General features: G+C 47.0%; 1 protein-coding gene across 1 annotated transcript in view; it reads left to right on the forward strand.

Moving 5' to 3' along the window:
* AP3D1 (adaptor related protein complex 3 subunit delta 1) overlaps positions 1-14,413 on the forward strand; it is a 3,080,434-nt gene that overhangs the window by 93,173 nt on the left and 2,972,848 nt on the right. The gene's annotated exons all lie outside the window — the stretch shown is intronic.

The following is a 14,413-nucleotide window of genomic DNA, read 5'->3' on the forward strand; positions in this document are numbered from 1 at the left end:
CCTCAGACAAGGCTTGGGGAGCGCACCTCGATGGAAAATGGGTTCAAGACACGTGGCCTGCCAGACTTCAACATTTGCATATCAACTTGAAGGAGATGTTAGCAGTCCACTTTGCATTGATGGCTTTCAAGGATCTTATTCACCCAGGACAAGTGTTGATTCAAACAGACAACACAACTGTCATGTGGTACATCAACAAGCAAGGGGGAACCCATTCGTACCCTCTTTGCAGGCAAGCTATGATTTTGTGGGAGACTGCTCTCAGTTTGCATCTCACTCTTCAGGCAAGGTTTCTGCCGGGAGCACAGAACTCCTTAGCGGATGTTTTGAGCAGACAGATGGTGGATCCCCACGAGTGGAAGTTGGATCCTCATGTATTTCGACAGTTGACAGTGACTTGGGGGACTCCAGACATAGATCTGTTCGCTTCCCCACTAAATTTCCAGTTGCCAAAGTTTTGCACAAAGATGTTTCATCCAAAAGCTTGGAAAGTGGATGCTCTTTCATTCAATTGGAACAATCTTCACGTCTATGCCTTTCCTCCTCTGCCTCTCCTTCCCAAGGTGCTCTTGAAGGTCAGACAGGACAAGCCCTCCATGATTCTAATAGCTCCAGATTGGCCGCGGCAGCACTGGTACCCTCTGCTGAGGAGTTTAGTACGGGAGTCTCCTTGGCCTCTGCCATTAATTCCACACCTATTGTCCCAGGCAGGCAATCATTTCCTCAATATCAAGATACAGTCCCTGCATCTGACAGCCTGGCATATTCTGTTCTAGCACCTGGAGGGTCACCGCTTCCTCAACAAGTTTTGAATGTCATTTTGGAGGCCAGAAGGCCTAGTACAAGGAAAGTTTATGCTGATAAATGGAGGAGATTTTTTATTTGGAGCAAAGCAAGGAGCTTTGATGTTTCAGGGCCTAATTTGAGTGTTTCACTTCAGTACCTTACAGAATTATTAGACAAGGGTTTGTCTTTCTCCTCTGTAAAAGTTCATGCTGCAGCCATTTCTGCTCGCTATGACTGTGACCCACCATTATTCTCTCATCCTTTGTTTAAGCAATTTCTTAGAGGGGCAAAGAACATAAGACCTCCGCGTAGAGCTCCTACTCCTTCCTGGGATCTCAATTTTGTGTTGGAAAAACTCACTTTACCTCCTTTTGAACCTGCAGCTACGTCTGAGTTGAAGTTTTTGTCTTGGAAGACTGCTTTTTTGTTGGCCATTACGTCTGCTAGAAGGGTATCTGAATTACAGGCTCTAATGGCAGTTGAACCCTTCCTGATTTTTCATAAGGATAGGGTTTTCCTGCGTACTAACCCTACTTTTATGCCTAAAGTGGTTTCAAATGTGGCCCTGAACCAATCTATTCATTTGCCTACTTTTTATGCTGATCCCCAAAATAAAGGGGAGAAAATTTTACACACTTTGGATATTCACAGGCAGTTGCGTTATTATTTGAGCAGAACTAAAGGGTTCAGACAGTCTCAACAGTTATTTGTTTCTTTTGCTTTGGGTTCTCAGGGGAAACCTGTCTCAAAACAAACCATTTCTAAGTGGATTGGCCATTGTATTGCTTTTTGTTATTCTCACCATGGTAAGGAGATTCCGGCTGGAATCAGACCTCATTCCACTAGGGCTACTGCCACTTCTGCTGCTTTTTTAAGGGGTGTAGCTACTAAGGATATTTTGGAAGCAGCTACTTGGAGTTCAGTGCACACTTTTTCTAAACATTACCATCTCCCTCTTTATTCCAAGTCTAGGGCTGGGTTTGCCACTGCAGTTTTACAGGGCATGTTAGCAGCTCCCAATGCTTTATAATTTTGCCAACCTCCCATTACCTTTGCTTTGGGATTCTACCCACAGGTTATGACTGCAGCAATGTGAGATGAAGAACATAGTACAGTTTTGTACCTACCATAAATGTAAATGTTCGAAGATCCACATTGCTGCAGTCCAATTTACCCTCCCTCCTTCCCCTCTGTAGTTTGGAGTGGTTGTGTGGTTTGGGTTGTAAATATTGTTTGTACATGGGTTTTGGAGGTTTTCTGTTTTTGGCTATGGCCTTTCTTTTTAGGGCCTTCTGACATCTGGGGCAAGAAAGACTGAGGATATGACGTCGGTCATGCGCTTTAATACCTCGGCGTACTGACGTCAGATCTGAGCGACCATGACCGACGCCAGCCTAACTCTTTGGTATTCGGGCCGACCGAGGACAGCGGACTACCCACAGGTTATGACTGCAGCAATGTGGATCTTCGAACATCTACATTTATGGTAGGTACAAAACTGTACTTTATCTATCTCTCTTTACCGTTATCTATCTCTCTTTACCGTTATCTATCTCTCTTTACCGTTATCTATCTCTCTACCGTTATCTATCTCTCTACCGTTATCTGTCTCTCTTTACCGTTATCTGTCTCTCTTTACCGTTATCTGTCTCTCTTTACCGTTATCTGTCTCTCTTTACCGTTATCTATCTTTTTTGTTTGGAATACTTTATATCATGTGTATTTGCTTTTTGCTGGGAGTGTTCCATTACGTGTAATTGCTACCTATTGTGGTGGCACCTGACATCTGGGCAAGAAAAACTGATGTAATGGCGTCGGCTGCATGTTTTATACCCCTGATGTCATGGAAGAAGTGACAGCATCCGACACAGAAATCCCAAGACCCTGGTATTCAGGCCGGCTGAGGGCTACCTGCAGGCAGATAACCCAAATGTGCTGACTGCAACAGTGAGTACACTCGAACATTTACATTCATGGTAAGTGTACACAACTGTACTTTTCCAAGCTCTATTGATGGTCCTCCCATATAAGAGAGATGACAGCCATTGTCCTCCATTCTCATAGGAGGTTACTAGGCTATTGGCCCTGAGGGCCCTTATAAGCTTAGCCCATGTTTAGACAAGTCACCACCTGATGCCCCTGTCCAGCAGGGACACGGGTGGAATCCCAGTGTACATTTCCTGTTTCCCATCCAGTTATCCAGGTTGCGCTTACAAAGGGGTAAAGAGGTACTTTGCTTGATGTGTAGTGGGAGTCTATTCCATAGATGGGTGAGTCTCTGGGACACACATCTGTCCCACAAACAAGTCCTGTTGATGTCACAGACCAGGTTGAGGCTGTGCGTGCGAGTTACTCGAGTGGAGCTTGTCTTGCGGATATGCAGCAGTCCCATCAAGGTGGGGTCCATGATCACCTTGTATGCCAGAAAGAGGTCACTTCTGAGGAGTATGAAAGTGAGTAGAGGGATGGGCTAATCTATCTTTGTATGCAAGATGTTTGAGGCCCTGGATTCTCCTGGTGAGGAATCTCTGTGGTCTGTCCAGCTGCTGCATGTGCTTTGCGAGGTACATGCCAAAAGGGATATTGTACTCAATAATGGGCCTTATAACGGAAGAGTACAGGGATGTTGTGACCCTCCTTGTCCCTGGATGAGATACCCTTACTTATGAGGTGGGCCATGTAGAAGGCTTTCATTACAACAGAAGCAACATGGTGGTCAAAAGTTAGGTTGCTATCAACCTGGGTGCCCAAATCCCTCGCAACTGATTGCGTGCTTAGTTATTAATGTGATAATTTGTGGGGATGTCACTTTCCCCAAAGGGGATGATGATGCATTTTTTGGTATTTAGCTTGAGGCCATGTTTCTGGCACCAGTCATTTGTCTGTGAGACCCTCTTGGAGGATGTCCACATCACTAGGAGAATTGATGACAGCACCCAGCTTGCAATCATCTGCAAACTTGGTCAGCAGTAGCACACTGGTTTTAACCTGCACCTCAGAAAAGTATATCCAAAATAACAGATTCCCCAAGACTGAACCCTGGGGTACGCTGCTGCTTATGGGTTTACTGCTTGAGGTGGTTTTCCCTATTTTGACTAGGTGGATTCTATCAGTGAGCCAGTTTGCTACCCATCTGGTAACATACGGATTTATGCTTAGTTGGGAGAGTTTATTATGCACGAGTGGGGAATAATGTCAAAGGCTTTGGCCAGGTCAAGGTAGGCAGTGTGCACCATCTTCCCCTTGTCCATGGCTTTGGTGACTGTCTCAAAGAATTCGACCAAATTTAGCAGACATGGCCTCTGCATGGCAAAGCCAGACTATGTGGGTGCGAGTGTTTGGAGGTTGCCAATGTCCTTGTTAATGAGGTCCATGATAATCCATTCCATGGCCTTGCAGATCAGGCTAGTTAGGCTGATGGGTTTATAATTTCCCAGATTGGTGAGCGCTTCACCTTTGTGTAAAGGGATGACATTGGCTGTCCTCCACTCAGCTGGGATAAAGCCAGTACTCGGGCTTTGGTTGAATAGGGCGCCTAATTGTGCTGCAAGATGTTCTTCGTGTTTCAGTGTTGCAGTCATCACCTGTAGATTATCCCTGCTGTGCTAGCCCTTGGCCGGCCTGAATACCAGAGTCAGTGTTTTTCTGCGTCGGCTGCTGTCACTTGCTGCCTGACGTCAGGTCGTCAGTGCTATAAAGGAAGCCAGGCGATGCCATTACATCAGTCTTTCTTGCTGTGGAGCCCGTAGCAGAAGCAGTTCGCAAGTGTGCTGGTCGTTCGCTACCAAGAGTTTGAATTACAGTTGAAAACGTCTAAAGCTAAGTACCCCTTTGGGGATCCTTTTTTCTTGCACTAACCGATGTCGGAAAAAGTTAACAATTGTCTCGCCTGTGGAAAGCGGATACCACACCGAGACTTCCATTCATACTGTGCCACTTGTTTAGGCCCAGACCACGACGTTCCCTGTTGCCGGTTCTGTGCCTTCTTTAACACGAGAACCATTCGTCGTAGAGCGCTTATTGTAGCCAGGTATTTTCGTCTTCCGTCTTCGTATTCCAAAATGGTATCCGCCAGCCAACAATCCGTAGACGACCTGAGAAAATGTAAGGATAAAGATAGAGACGGATCACACAAAGTTAAGCCTTCCGACAACTCTACCGCTAAGCATGTCGTCAGTTCTCAGGAATTCAGTGAGGAGTCTTCGCAGCCACTGATGCCCGATTTGATACCTTCGCAGGCCTCTACCAAGACACTTTCGGAGTCTGGTATGCTGCAGAAATCTTCTTCGTCTTCTGAGCCTTTGGTTGTCTCTGCCTTGGTTGAGTCCAGAGCCACAACACAGGCACCAGCTTCCGAGGAGGTTTTTCGCACTACTGTATCGAGACATAAAAAGACATCATCTCCTCCAACTACCATTTCTGTCAGACCGATGGATACTCTTAGGCCTAGAAGCAAGGCCACTCCTAGGAAAACTACCTGTAGCCACCATTTTACTCCTGCTCCACTACCCCCAGCTTAAATTCTTAAAATGGCAGATAACCTCATCACCCTTATCAAGGTTAGTCAGGTCACAACTTCTAAAAGGAAAAGAGACCTTTCTCCTGAAATACTGACAGAACAGGATTCTGAGGAGTCTGACTATTCCGATTTTGAAGAGGAACAACAACCTCTGACTGCTTATGAGGATTCATATGCAGAGGAATCCTTTCCTTCTGCCTCCCCACCAGAAGATCTTTCCTTTGGGGAAACCCTTCCCACCCTCAGGGAACATTTCCACTGGGAATCCCAGGACTTTCCTCAGTCTAAGAAAAGACTCAGAGTTTCTAGACCTGCCCCAGCACAGACCCTTGGCCATCCCTCCAATCTTAGAGGTGGTTGATGTATTCCATGAATCCAGCTTTACTACTGACGCCCTCCCATCTGCTCGCAGAAAACCTTACAGGTATTACAGAGTACCGGATTGTCCCAAATACCTGTACATAAATCCTGCTGCAGACCCGGAGGTCATTACACAGGGACCAAAAGGAGCTAAGGCTGGTTCTGCAAATAATACTATTCATCCTGACAAGGACTCCAGAGCTCTGGACGAATGGGGTAAAAATGTATACAGCTCTGCAACCTTAGCTGTCAGAACACTCAGCTGTCAACAGCACACTTTGGAACTATTAAAACAAAAGGTTTCAACTTTCCCCTACTCTGCCAATTCAAAAGAGTTAGCAGATTTACTGCCCTCTACTTGTCAAGTGGCTAAACACTCATTGCACTGTGGATATGATGCCCTAGAAGCCCCTAGCAGGGCAGCAGTGACAGGATCTGTCATTAGGAGACACGCATGGTTGTAGGAACGGTTTACTATTGAATGTGCGAATGCACTTCGTTCGAACGGCGACCTCATCGACGCGTTTGCGCGAACCGAAACTGCGAAAACTGTTCGCTAGCGAACCGAAACCGCGAAAACTTTGACGATCGACATTACCGGCCGCGCAACACCTCCACACCCATGCTACCATGGGTCGGATAGGGGCGAGGTTTTGCCGTTCACACATCTGGGAGTCGGTGTAGTGGCGATCGCAGTTCCGTGTTCGTGCAAGGCGAGTCGCACATGTCGGGATCGACATTTCAATAGTAAACCGTAGGAACAACCTCTTCCTGATCATGTCCAGTCTAAATTACTTGATGCACCCTTGGATAAGGACCGCTTGTTTGGAGTAAAAGCAGAAGAGGTGCTTAAAAAAGATGGAAGACAAAGCAAAATCTCTGCAAACGGTAAAGGATTTCCTTCAGGTACAACTTTCTAGGTTAAGCAGAAATGTCCCCTCAAACCACTGGTCCTTTCCTGCATCTAGCAGACAGGAAGAAGGTAAGCCCCGCAGGGACAGACAACCCAGACTCCTATCCCAGGACAACAGACAACCAAACTGTGGACCACTTCCACTCCAAAGGCAGGGAGTTCTAAGCCATTCCTCTATGGCAAAAACTCTCAGTGGCTCCCTCTTCCCCCCCCCCGTGCTCTCTTTTCACTCACCAAAAACTAGGAGGAAGACTCTCCCTCTGCAAAGAAAATTGGCTTTCTGTAACTAAGGACCAGTGGGTCTTAAAGATAATTTTTGAGGGATACAAATTCTCCTTCAGTGAACTCCTAATTCTAAGAGGGTACCCAGACTTGCCTCCAAATCAGCGGGCAGAGGCATTGAATAAAAGTCCAAACTCATATCCCAAGGGGCAGTAGAACCTGTCTCTTCGGATCAAGCAGGCAAAGGCTTTTATTCCAGACTACTCCTTGTTCCCAGAAAAGAGGACACTTGGTGCCCCCTGCTGGATCTATCCATTCTGAACACCTTCCTGGTGGTCCCCAAATTCAAAATGCTAACTTTGCAGCAACTGCTGCCTATGCTGGCAAAAAACATCTGGTTAGTTACCCTAGACTAGAGCTAAAAGATGCCTACCTCCACATCCACATAAGGGAATCTTGCAGGAAATTCCTTCGCTTCAGAGCAGGCTCACAACATTTTCAGTTCTTTGCGCTACCATTTGGCTTATCTTCTTGCTCCCAGGATATTCATGAAATGCTTAGCCCTGGCCATAGCGTTTTACAGACAGAAAAATATACAAATTTACCCTTATCTGGACGACTGCCTCATTCAGGCAGATTGCAACGAAAAGCTCCTGAAGGACCTCCTCTTTGTCAAAACCCTCCTAACTGCCTTAGGGTACACCATCAACGAGAAGAAATCAAAGCAAACGCCCACCAGGAAGGTCATTTTCTTGGGAGCACTGCTGGACACAGCATCCCAAATGGCCTTCCTATCCCCAGAAAAGCAGAGCTTCCCGCCTCTCTATTTTACCTAGCTAGCTTCCAGACGTCACCTCACTGCGAGGAGTTTCCTGCAAGCCTTGGGGTACATGGCATCTTGCATCCTTCTCATTCCTTTGGGTTCCAGACGTCGCCTCACTGCGCGGATGTTCCTGCAAGCCTTGGGGTACATGGCATCTTGCATCCTTCTCATTCCTTTGGCTTCCAGACGTCGCCTCACTGCGAGGAGGTTCCTGCAAGCCTTGGGGTACATGACATCTTGCATCCTTCTCATTCCTTTGGCTTCCAGACGTCACCTCACTGCGAGGACGTTCCTGCAAGCCTTGGGGTACATGGCATCTTGCATCCTTCTCATTCCTCTGGCTTCCAGACATCGCCTCACTGCGCGGATGTTCCTGCAAGCCTTGGGGTACATGGCATCTTGCATCCTTCTCATTCCTTTGGCTTCCAGACGTCGCCTCACTGCGAGGAGGTTCCTGCAAGCCTTGGGGTACATGGCATCTTGCATCCTTCTCATTCCTCTGGCTTCCAGACGTCACCTCACTGCGAGGACGTTCCTGCAAGCCTTGGGGTACATGGCATCTTGCATCCTTCTCATTCCTCTGGCTTCCAGACGTCACCTCACTGCGAGGAGGTTCCTGCAAGCCTTGGGGTACATGGCATCTTGCATCCTTCTCATTCCTCTGGCTTCCAGACATCGCCTCACTGCGAGGAGGTTCCTGCAAGCCTTGGGGTACATGGCATCTTGCATCCTTCTCATTCCTCTGGCCAGGCTTCACATGACAAAAAGTACCTTTGGTGTCGGCACTCTCAACCTCTACAGACCTCTCTCCCTCTGATCCCCTGTATAAGGGCCACGTTTCTCTGGTGAGCAGGGGCTTGGGCCCAGAACAAGGGTCTTCCCTTCACCCTCTGCCCAACCGGGCAGACCATTACCACCGATGGCTCAGACATAGCTTGGGACGCTCACCTAGAAGGCAGGTGCACCCAAGGTCTTTGGGAAGCCCAGCACCTTCCCTTGCCCATTAGCCAGAAGGAAATGATGGCAGTACAAAAGGCTTCGACATCCTTCAAACCCCATCTCAAGCCAGGGGTTCTCCTCATCAAAACAGACAACACCACAGTAATGTGGTACATCAACAAACGGGGAGGGACCCAGTCTTACACTCTGTGCAGGCTAGCCATGAACCTCTGGCTGACAGCCTCTTGCATGGGATATGACACCAGATAACCCAATACTTACCAGGGATCAACAGCACCCTGGCAGACCACCTAAGCAGAAACTTAGTGGACCCCCACGAATGGCAGCTCCACAGAAAAATCTTTTAATAATCACTCTGATGTGGGGGACTCCAGAGGTGGATTTCTTTGCTTTGCATCCCAACCATCAGCTGAAAAAATTCTGTACCGGGAGTATCACCGTCTAGTGTGAAAAGTGGATGCCTTGACGTTCCCCTGGAACACCCTCTTTTTGTACCCATTCCCTCCTCTGCCTCTTATTCCAAAGGTACTGATCAAAGTAAGGGAGGAGAGACCAAAGGCCATCCTCATTCCTCCAAATTGGCACAGACAGCATTGGTGCCCCTTACTACGCAGCTTGACCTTACAGCCTCCCAGGCAGCTTTCCCTGACCTCAGACCTCATAATTCAGATGGGGGGGGGGGGTGCTGCACACAGACTTTCAAACTATCAGCATAGCTAATACTGTAAAGGCAAACAAGGTGCCCCTGTTAAGCAAACCGGTCCTAGACATTATCGCAGTGGCCAGAAGGCCCAGCACCAGAAAATCTTACGCAGGAAAATGGAAAAGATTCTGCTCCTGGAGCCAGTCCACAGGGGGCAGTACCTCACAACCTTCCATCCCTCTTATCCTGGACTACCTGACGGAGCTACTTAATAGTGGCATCTCCTTCTCCTCTAGTAAAATCCACGCCTCAGCCATTTCAGCTCATTTTTGGTACAGAACAGGCCCTGTTCTCCCATCCTTTGATTAAACAATTCCTCAGAGGGGCTTCTAATATCAGACCTTCCAGAAGGCCACCCGCTCCAGCCTTGGACCTGTATTACGTTTTGGAAAAACAAACTTGATCTCCCTTCGAACCTCCTGCTTTAGCAGAACTAAGATACCTCTCCTGGAAGATTGTTTTTCTCCTAGCTATCACCTCAGCCAGAAGGGTTTCAGAACTTCAGATACTGATCGCCATTGAGCCCTTCATCATCTTCCATGCAGACAGGGTCTCCCTGAGGACTAATCCCTCCTTTATGCCCAAGGTGGTATCTAATGTTACTCTCAACCAAGCCATACATCTACCCACCTTCTTTTCTAACCCTCAAAACAAGGGGAAAATAATTCTGCACTCCCTAGACGTGCACAGACAGCTCAGATACTATTTGGACTGTACTAAACCCTTCAGGAAAACAGACCAACTGCTTGTCAGCTTTGCTCCAGGGGCAGAGGAGAAGCCCATTTTCAAACAAACCATTTCTAAATGGATATCACACTGTATCCATTTCTGCTACAGATTGCATGGGAATCCCCCCCAAGTCTATTCGAACCCATTCCATTAGGGCAGCATCCACATCCACAGCATTCCGTAGAGGAGTTCCTACTAGGGACATCCTGGAAGCTGCCACCTGGACTTCTGTCCATACCTTTGCCAAGCATTACCACCTACCTTTATTTCCTAAGGCTAGGGCAGGGTTTACCTTTGCAGATGTTCTTCGTGTTTCACTGTTGCAGTCATCACATTTGGGTTATCTGCTTGCAGTAGCCTTCAGTCAGCCTGATTATCAAAGTCTTGGGTCCTGTGTCTGTTGCTGTCTCATCTTCCATGACGTCAGGTAGTCAGGGGTATAAAGCATGCAGCCAACGCCATTACATCAGTCTTTTTTGCCGTACAGCGCCTGAAGCAGAAGCAGTTTGCAAGTGCTGGTCAGTTGACTCCTGAAATGTTTGTTTTCGAGTTTCAGAACCGAAGTCTTTCCCAAAACCAAGTACCCCGTTGGAAACTTTTTCTTGCTCGAAATCGAAGTCAGTAAAAGTCAGTAATTGTATTTCTTGTGGAAAGCAAATACCTCATAAAGATTTTCATTCGTACTGTATTCCTTGCCTAGGCCCTGACCGCGATGTACCTCGCTGTCGGTTTTGTGCCTTATTTAAACCACAAACTATTCTTTGTCGGTATATTTACGCCTCTAAATATTTTGGTTCTCGGTTCAATTATCCATATATGTCTTTGGTACGCCACCCAACTATCGACATTCCGAAAAAACGCAAAGATAAAGACAGAGACAGGCCGCCTAGGTCCAAAACTCCCAACTACGCCTCTCCTAAGCTAGTCACCAGTTTGCCAGTACTCGGTGAGGTGCTTTTGCAGCCCCTGATACCCGCTACTTCAGATTTGCAGGCCTCTACTGAGACCCATTTGGAGTCCGGTATGCCGCAAGATGCTTCAACTGTGGAACCTGCGGATGTCTCTACCTTGGATAGGTCCGGAGCCGCTGTGCAGTCACTGGCTTCTGAGGGTGTATTCAGGCCTACTGACTTGCATATTAAACAGATGCCATCTTCTTCTTCAAGGCCTAAAACTCGAACCATGCCTAGAAAACTGACGCTCAGACTGCATGATCAGGCCTCTATGCCTAAAAAAACAAATAAGAATAGCTGAAGACCTTATTACTTTAATCGGGGGAAGCCACCCTTCCCTCTCTTGAGACCTAGGACTGAATTTGATTATGGTACTTCAGACCAGGATTCTGAAATTTCTGTTTCCTCTGATGACCAGGATTTACCCTCATCTACCTATGAGGATTCTGATGCAGAGGACTCTCTTTCCCCCTGACCCCCCCCCCCCCCGAGGATTTTTCTTTTGTTGAAACCTTGCATACGCTTTGGGAGCATTTTCGCTGGGAATGCCAGGATTACTCTGATTCTAAAAAGAGGCTTAGGGATTTCTTACTCCTACCCCAACACAGGCCTTTAGCTATCCCTCCTATACTAGACATTGTTGATGCCTTTTCGGAATCTAGCTTGGCCCCTGACTCTCTACCTCCTGCTCCCAGAAAACCTGATAGATATTACAGGGTTCCTGACTCTCGCAAGTTCCTTTTTAAAAATCCTACTGCGGATCCTGAGACCATTTCACAGGGACCCAAGGGCATTAAGGCTACTACTGCCAAAATTCTAACCCCTCTGATATAGATTCCAGGGCCCTGGATAGATGGGGTAAGAAGGCATACACCTCTGCATCCTTGGCTATTAGGGCCTTAAACTGCCAGTTTCATATGTTAAAGTATCAGCAGCATATTATTGGATTGCTTAAACGGAAGATGATGTTGATTCCTGACTGTGCTGAAAATCAGGATTTACAGGATTTAATGCATTCTGCTGAACAGGTTGGAAAACATACTTCGCAATGCGGTTTTGATTTCACTAGAGGCATCTTGCAGGGCTGCTTTCACCGGGTCTGTACTTAGAAGGCATGCTTGGTTTAAGCAGCAATCTTTGCCAGATCATGTTAAAACTAAATTGCTGGATGCTTCCTTAAATCAGGACCGCCTGTTGGGCAACAAAGCAGAAGTAGTTTTTAAAAAGATGGAGGAAAATGCTAAATCTATGCAAACTGTTAAAGATTCCTTACAAGTACAAGCCTCCAAGATTTAGTAGGCATTGGCCCTCTAAGAATTGGTCCTTTCCTGCCTCTTCCAGGCTTCCTCAGTCCAGACCTAGAACCAGCAGAACACCCAAGCTTCAGTTCCAGAGTGTGCACAGGACAAGCAGTGGGGGGCTCCCACTTCCAAATCAGGGAGTAGTAAGACTCCCCCCTCCCTATGGTAAACGGTCTCAATGACTTAACTTTTAAACTTCCAAGCACTTCTCAACTGACTGCTCCTTTAGGGGGAAAGATTGTTCTGTAGGAAAAAACGGAACTCATTACCCAGGACAAATGGATTTTAAATATAGTTTCCCAGGGATACAGATTTCACTTCCACACGTTACCAACCCCAAACGGGTGGCCAGAGCTACCCCCAAATCAGTGGGCAGAGGCTGAAAAGCAAGTACTCTCTCTCTCAAGATTAGAGGCTATTGAGACTGTACCAGAAGAGGAAAAGGGACAAGTTTTCTACTCAAGACTTTTCCTGGTACCCAGAAAAGACAACTCATGGTGTCCTATCCTGGACCTTTCTATCCTAAACACATTTTTGGTAATCCCAAAATTCAGGATGCTAACTCTTCACCAGTTGCTTCCCATGATAGGCAAAGATGCCTGGTTGGCAACACTGAATTTAAAGGAAGCCTACCTGCACATCCCAATCGGGGAATCTCGCAGAAGATACCTACTCTTAAAATCAGGCTGCATGCACTATCAGTTCTCTGCACTGCCCCTTGGCTTATCTACTGCGCCCAGGGTATTCACAAAGTGCCTAGCTCCAGTAATTGCATTTTGCAGGCAAAGAAATATTCAAATATACCCATACCTGGACAGTTGTCTAATTCAGGCAGAAAGCCAGGACATACTTTTTAATCATCTGGCATTTGTACAAAAGGTGTTAACTTGTCTGGGATACACCACAAACAAAAAAAAAAATCATAGCTGGTACCCTGTCAACAAATTATATTCCTGGGAGCAAGCTTGCACACAACTTCCCAGATGGCTTTCCTCACGCTAGAGAAACAAACTAATTTGACAACTTACTTCAAACTAGTGGCCACAAATACCCTGCTATCTGCAAGGCAAATACTGCCAGGCTTTGCGGTTCATGGCCTCATGCATTCTACTAATTCCATATGCAAGACTGCATATGAGGAAACTACAATGGTATTTAAAAAGCCTATGGTGTCAACATTCTCAGGATCTAAAAGCAATCATTCATATCCTACCTTGCCTACGGTTAGAATTCCTTTGGTGGGCAAAGGCCTGCCACCAAAACAAGGGATTACCATTCATTCTACCCCCTGCTGCCCATACCCTAACAACAGATGCATCAGACTATGCATGGTGGGGCTCACCTGGCAGGGAAGTGCATTCAGGGCAAATGAAACCCTAGTCAAATGCACCTGCATATCAATCAAAAAGAAATGTTAGCTGTACAGAATGCTCTGACAGCCTTCAAGGACCACATTCTTCCAGGACAATTAATGGTAAAGAAAGACACCACCACTGTTATGTGGTACATAAACAAGCAGGGGGGTACCCATTCCTATCCCCCCTGCAGACTAGCCATGGCTGTGTGGAACACAGCCTTGAGCCACCAAGTGCATCTACAGGCTCAATTCCTGCCAGGAAAACTAAATACACTGGCAGACGAACTAAGCAGAAATCTCATGGACCCACACGAGTTGAAACTGGAACCAAAGACTTTCAACATGTTGATAAACAAATGGTGGAGCCCAGATATAGACCTGTTTCCCTCCCCCCAGAACTACCAATTGAACAAATTCTGCACAAGGACTCCCCACAAGCAAGCTTGGAAAGTGGATGCTCTGTCCTTCAGCTGGAAAAATCTATCCGTTTATGCCTTTCCTCCTCTGCCTCTCCTCTCCAAAGTACTACTAAAGATCAAACGGGACAAACCAAGGACGATACTGATTGCACCAGACTGGCCACGCCAACACTGCTACCCCCTCTTGCACAGTGTGTCACAGCTAACCCCATGGCACCTGCCTCAGACCCCTACCCTGCTGTCACAGCAGGAGATCTAGATTCTGCACCCCCAGCTTCAAACCCTGAACCTGGCAGCCTGACTAATTACCTAATGTCTCTGTTGCCATCCCTCAGTAAACAAGTGTTTGATGTCATTTTGGAGGCAAG

This window comes from Protopterus annectens, chromosome 13.part0, assembly GCF_019279795.1.
Source record: "Protopterus annectens isolate FY-2018-M chromosome 13.part0, PAN1.0, whole genome shotgun sequence".
In the NCBI taxonomy this organism is placed as follows: domain Eukaryota; kingdom Metazoa; phylum Chordata; order Ceratodontiformes; family Protopteridae; genus Protopterus; species Protopterus annectens.